Here is a 6,615-nt window from a genome sequence, read left to right on the forward strand (position 1 = left end):
AATGTGGGAGAATAAACGGGAAAATGTGTTAGGATATAGACATGTGCTTACAGATATATCTCAACACGGGTCAATGGTAAAGGGGTCCACATGAGAGATGGTTTGTCAAAGAGCAAGGCTAGCCAATGAAGCTTAAAGACCTTAGGGTTAGCTTTATTGAAAACCTCCAAAGGTTAGTGTTAAAAGTCCTTTAACCTTAGGTAAGCTAGGACCGTGCTTGCGGTGGAAACCCGGCCCAAGCTTGAGGTGCTTGTCGTGCTTGCTGACTAAGATGCTTGAGGTGCTTTTCATGCTTTTCGACTAGGGAGCTTGAGGTGCTTGTTGGAACACTACCCAAGCTTGAGGTGCTTTGTCGTGCTTGCTAATTAAGGTGCTTGTGTTCCAAAAGTCAACAAAATCCCTACAAAGGAGGGGGCGAGCCGTAAAGCTAGGGGGATGAGAGAGAACACACACACACACACACACACACACACACACACACACACACACACACACACACACACACACACACACACACACACACAAGATAAGCCCAAGCCTTAAGAGGTAGTAATGACACATGTCCAGTCCCTACCCATGTTGAGCTCAAGGTGTGCCTGAATCCTATTGGATAGGCTTAAAAGGGGTCCAATGAGCATTTAGATTAATTAAATAATTATCCAAGCAATTATCAAGTCTCTCTCCCTCAAAGGGAAAAGAAGGACACTTGTCCAAAACCTACCTTTGTTGGTTGATATGCCTCTTGCATGTGTTTGGATAGGTCTGGAGGGGTCTAATGAGCTTCAAGCAAGAGCTACAATGGGGGGTCGACCAAAGCAAGAAGGGGGGTTGCTTTGGGGGGTATACTCTCCCACGCACACTCACACACACTCTCATTGTGTGAAGTGCAAAGTGCAAAGTGCAAGAGCTCCATCTCCTTCTCCAAGCTAGTAGAGAAGTTGAGAGCCTACACCTACACTCTTGGCTATGGAATGCAAATTCAACCAAGAGCCATTCTTCAATGCTTAAGCTTGCCATCTTCTCCATCTTCATTACTATGCTATTATGTATGCTAAGAAGAAGAGTGATAATAAGTGAGGAACTATTTCTTTCTCCTATGAATGTTTCTTCTTCTTCTTCCCTACCCTCATTCCCCACTAGAGCTCTCCAGCTTCCAAGCATCACCTAGGTCACAAGGAACACAAAGATTGTATTGTACCAAGTCTCTCTTGATGGGAGAATCTATAATACAAATGCCTATTGGAGGGGGGACCAGCTCCACATAAATCCGGTCCTCAATTGTTGTTAAGTCCTCTAAACTTTCTCTCTCTCTCTCTCTCTCTCTCTCTCTCTCTCGCAAAAGTATTGTTCATGCCAAGTTAATTAAGCCCTATGGTTATTTTGCTTCTGCTGTCAATTAAGTTCACCCTCTTTGTTCTCAAAGTAGTCTCACAAAAATGCTCTCTTTAATTCTCCTAATTCCGCTTTTCTCAAAGTTCATAGGCCATTTCCATTACAGTCTTGAAGGTAAGGATGTCATGGTTGGTTCGATGAGAGTGAGAGAGAGAGAGAGAGAGAGAGAGAGAGAGAGAGAGAGAGAGAGAGAGAGAGAGAGAGAGAGAGAGAGAGAGAGAGATGTGGGGGGGGGGGGGGTGTTGAAGGGTTACTTGCAGCAAGATTAGGGGAAGATGAAAGAGGGTTTGTTACTGGCAACAGATGAAAGAGGGTTTCTTGTTGGCAAAAGCTCACAATGCGCTCATGACAAGTTTCTTTTTTTTTTTTTCTTTTTTGGTTTTAACGGAGCATCGCTATCATAGTCGTTTTCAATAGCGATTGCGATCAACACTAATAGCGATGCTGGTCAAAATGCTAAAAATCGTACAATGAGCGATTGCGATCAACACTAATAGAGATGCTAGTCAAAATGCTAAAAATCGTACAATGAGCGTCGAAAGCTTAAGAAGCTCTAGTAGTGCAAGATGAAACCATATCACCCTCCATATGCAGAGCGTGAAATCAATTCGTGATTCCGAATATATAAATTTCTCCACACTATAATCCATGCCAATGAGCAATGAGGGGATTTAATTTAGGTAAAATTACCAAAATACCCCTCTAATTTGTGGAAATTCTCAAAATACTATTGTATCTATTTTGGTTCGATTATTCAAGATTTTGTAATGTATATTCCTTTTTGACAATTGATATCCGTTTTTGAGTGCTTAGCATGTTATTTGTCACAAATTATCTCGCAAAAGAGTGCAATTATGTTAAAAAATAATGAAGCAATTAATCTCCAAAGCCTACATAACCAACTCAAATCCCAATTTTAGCATCTTGTATTGATAGACAATTAGCCTTCTTATGCTGATAGACAATTAGCCTTCTAATGAAAAGCTACAATTTTTTTTATCCCTGGAGAAATTAATCTCACAACTAGGGGTGTTTTGGGAATTTAGGAAAATTTGAAGGGCATTTTTGGAATTTATGACAAACTATTGGGGGTACTTTGGGAATTTTTTGAAATTTGAGGGGTATTTTGGGAATTTCCACAAATTAGAGGGGTATTTTGGTAATTTTCACTCACGTGAGACGTTGGCAGCTCGATAAGAGGACGCGCGGCGCAAGCATGCGCCACCAACTGAAAAGGGCGAAGGGCGGGAGAGAGAGAGAGAGAGAGAGAGAGAGAGAGAGTGAGGGGGAAGAGAGAGAGAAACTCCAGCCAAGACCCGCAAGCTCAACGTATTGTAGAGAGGGAGAGGGGGCAGGCTCCTGTGCGAGACCTCATTGTGGGCGTCCTCCAGCAGGTACGTCTTTCGGTTTTGGGTAACCTAGTTTTTATGCTGCCATGCTTACGGTCTACACCAAGCTCTGTTTTCATGGTTTTGAAGAAGGCAGTGGCTAAATATCGGCATGTAGGTGTAAGTGACCAGCACAGCAGGTCACGCAGTTTTTTGGGGGGACATAACTCGCTCCACAATATGATAAGCTGCTCGTCCACTGCAAGTATGTGCGTGGGTGCGTGCAAGCCTAGAAGTAGAGAATCCAGCCTCCGAGCGCACAGGTGCAGAGATCAAGACTGTGTAAGCTGTGCTTTGATTTTTAGTCAACCGATTGCTTCCTGTTTGGGGTGACTCAATCGGGCTGGGGTCTACTTGCCACGATGGCAAGCAGCCCGATACTAACCAACGCCGGATAACTAATCAATCAAGTTCCGGGTTGCATATTCGGTCACATGCACACCATAGTCACATGTCCCATGCAAAACGCGTTTCATCGCATGCGTTTGATATGGATGATTGGGAGAACATGTTCGTACATTGGTTGGTGTTTAGGTAGAGCCATTTAGAGTGCAAAACTGTGAGGTTCGACCACCTATACCTCCTTCAAAGGGGGAAGCAATGCATCAGCTAGTAGCTCCATTCTAGTGTAATTTGGACTTCAATACTTAGGTGATACAAACAAATCCATGAAGCCAAAAGACTAGAAGAATTGGAATAAATCAGTGAATTTCAACGCATTCTATGGTGAGTATGATGCAAGAAAGTGTTGGTAGTTGTTGTTTGGCGGTGAAATCTCATCAAAAAATCTATGCTTTATCTTAAGTATGCTGCACATTGATGGATATCCATAAAGCTATCATTTCAACCTATAGGCTATTAGGACATGGAAAGTGTCTAAAAAATGCTTCTTTGCTCAATTCTTGCCATCAAATGCAATAGAAACTATCATGCAAAGACTGGATAAAATTGGGCAATTACGAGGCAGAGTCAAAATGTGCAGCAAAAGGGGAGAGGAAAGAGACAATGGAGAGAGAGAGAGAGAGAGAGAGAGAGAGAGAGAGAGAGAGAGAGAGAGAGAGAAATGAAATAAAATGTTATATTAAACGTCTTCAAAAGGCCAAATTGACCCATGAGACCAAACTGATACAATCCTTGTAGATCTAATTTAATGTCTGGGTACAAAAATAAAATGAAGTAAAGTGAAAGACTAAAACGAAAAGATGCAAATTGTCAGCCTGAAAATCATCACCATCATCATCCATGCCCAAGGATGCCCGACATCGGGAGTTGTCCGAGAAAGTATTGCATTGGTCGTTGAAGAGCTTCGTCAATGTCCGCCTTTGTAAATAATCGTACCGGGTGTCTCCCATGTTGTACTAGAATAGTCCCAATTCTTTGGTGGAGCCTCCATCGATGTTGTGGTCTCCCCCATAGATGTAGGCGTCTAGCTCTCCCGAGCTCAGTGGCTTTGTCCACTAATATACCTCTGGTAGAAGCGGGCTCTAAGTCTGTTGCGAAGCATGCCCATCTGGCTGCGGAGTTCTAAAGAAGTCAGTGCTCTCTGTGAATGTCTCCCACTACCTCCCACTACCTGGTCTCCTCAAGAGACTTTCCTTGTGACTGCGTAGCTCTAGCAAAAACAACCTGAGGCATCTCTGATCCTGATATGAGGCATCTCTGATCCTGATATCTCATGACTCTAGCCAATGGTCCAAAGCCCTCTCTGAATAGATAGTGAAGGCGGCCTCGTATCTTGTAGTATGCCGGACAATGACATGTGATGTAACTTTGTCTCTGGCTCTATATGACATAACTGGCACATCTTGGCTACTGCTGGTACTCTCCCAAATCTGCCAGTCTCAATCTCTAGCTGATACGATGATGTGCGCATCTACCAATAGCACATCGTATCCCATAGGATAAATGAGTGTCCATATAGGCCGGTCTTATCACATATCTATCCTCTGTTAGTTGGAGGAGATGCTCTCTATAGAAAGCCATCTTCATGCCCAACTCTTGTACTGGCTGTATCCATGTGCTTCTGGTATCTAGTTGAATCAAATCCTGACGTATAAGTCTAGTGGTCTCTGTCCGTGTGAGAGAAAGGGAGGGTGCATTTCCAAGGAGTACTCGAATGGAGGCAGTCTATCCATGAAGCCATGTGATTGAAACCATGATGCTATCTGCCCATACCAACATGCTGTGTCCCCTTGTAGTGCTAGCTGTCGGGATGACTCAAGTGCTAGCCGAGCATATTTCTCTCTGGGAAGGTTCCATAAATTATGCATGAAGGAAACTGATTTAGTAAGGGCCTAAACTACGAGAGGAGGTGCATCTAGCTCAGCCCGAATAATCCCATGTGGCAGTGAGGCCTTACCCGCTTTAGCCCCAATCATCTGAGAGATCATAGAGACTAGAGGCCTCACCATACATCTCCATCCATTAGTGCTACCAGATCTTCCCTGGTGGTCCACCGAGGGCCCCCAAATCTGAACCCCATAGAGCATAACTAAAGCCACTAGGGTGTCAAAAAGCCACAGCTTTGCTCGAGGTTCCTGAAACTTAACCTGCGAACACATCTCCTCCAAACCTCCCAAGGCTGCATAAGCTCTCGTCAATCTAGTCTTTGCTGCTCTCCTTAATGAAAATGCTGGTCCAGTGAAGACTACCCCAAGATAGGTGTATGCATCTGTATACTCCACCGTCTCATGGCCATATGTAAAAGCAGGTACTGACCTCCTGACCCATTGTGGTGTGGTGTTAAACACCATAACCTTCGTTTTCCCAGGTTAACGAACAATTCGCTACTGTGGGAAAATGTGTACAAAGCATATGAATGACGCTGCCTCCCCTCCGGGGAGTCGGAAATTAGTAGTAGTGGGATTCATGTCCGTGCCAATTGTGCTCCTCTTATCACCATCCCTCTCAATGTAGTCAGCAACCTTATCCACATACATGCCAAATAGTGTAGGAGATAGCGGGCGGCCCTGTTTCACCCCAATAGGAGTGAACCAAATCAGAAATCCCCTCTGGAGTGCGTACATGCCCCACTACTGACTTGTATAGAGCCGTCTTCCACGTGATCTCCCTTCCTCAATAATGGCTCTGAGTGTTAGGATATGATCAAGAGTAGAGAAACCTCTCGTGAAACCTGCCGTCCTTTTGCCCGTACACGCTCTCTTTGCCCATCTACTTAACTGTTGCTCAAGGATGGATGTGTACAACCGTGCCAATGTGTGTCCAATCATAATAGTGCGGTAGTTCCCAGGCTCCATAGGGTCTTGTGACTTGAAGATAGGTACAATCGTGGACAAACTCTAAGTATTAGGTAGGCCCTTGCACATGGCACGGGTGACCATCACTGCTAGAAGCTCTCCAAGCAAATATTGCCATGTATAAAATGCTCTGCTACTAGGCTATCGTGATCATATGCTCTCCTAGTCTTCATCGTGTCAATGGCTTTCTTTACCATCTCAGCGGTAAAGAAAGCACATGTGTGTGGGCATGGCTCTGGCGGATCTTGAAGAGGTGGCTGCCCCGAGACGGTGTAGACAGATGATGCATACTGACCCCATACCTCAGTAGAAGCGATGACCGGTGGGGGGGAGTGCTCATGGAAGAGTCGCCATGCCTCGTTTGAATCTTGGCTCAAAAATAACTGTTACAAATCTTGCTCTAGCCGAGCTAGAAACGCCCTCTTCTTTCGTCATACCAAACCCAAGAAGCAATCTGTGACTGCCTTTGAGTAATGACACCTAGAAGTACGTCCCGTTGAAGGTAGGCTCTCGTCTCTCTGCACTCCTCATCATACCAGCTATTTTGGGGTGTGCTCCTAGAACGTTGGCGCTGCCCA

At 44.6% G+C, this 6,615-nt stretch overlaps 1 protein-coding gene across 2 annotated transcripts in view; it reads left to right on the top strand.

Moving 5' to 3' along the window:
* Positions 1–2,650: 2,650 nt before the first annotated feature.
* LOC147429139 (uncharacterized) overlaps positions 2,651–6,615 on the top strand; it is a 271,770-nt gene continuing 267,805 nt past the window's right edge. For both annotated transcript variants that reach the window (XM_086495407.1, XM_086495402.1), the window contains exon 1: positions 2,651–2,786. The gene's annotated coding sequence lies outside the window, so the exon portion shown is untranslated. The remainder of the gene's footprint in view (positions 2,787–6,615) is intronic.

Source organism: Adiantum capillus-veneris, chromosome 22, assembly GCF_014529385.1.
Source record: "Adiantum capillus-veneris isolate H3 chromosome 22, ASM1452938v2, whole genome shotgun sequence".
Classification (NCBI taxonomy): domain Eukaryota; kingdom Viridiplantae; phylum Streptophyta; class Polypodiopsida; order Polypodiales; family Pteridaceae; genus Adiantum; species Adiantum capillus-veneris.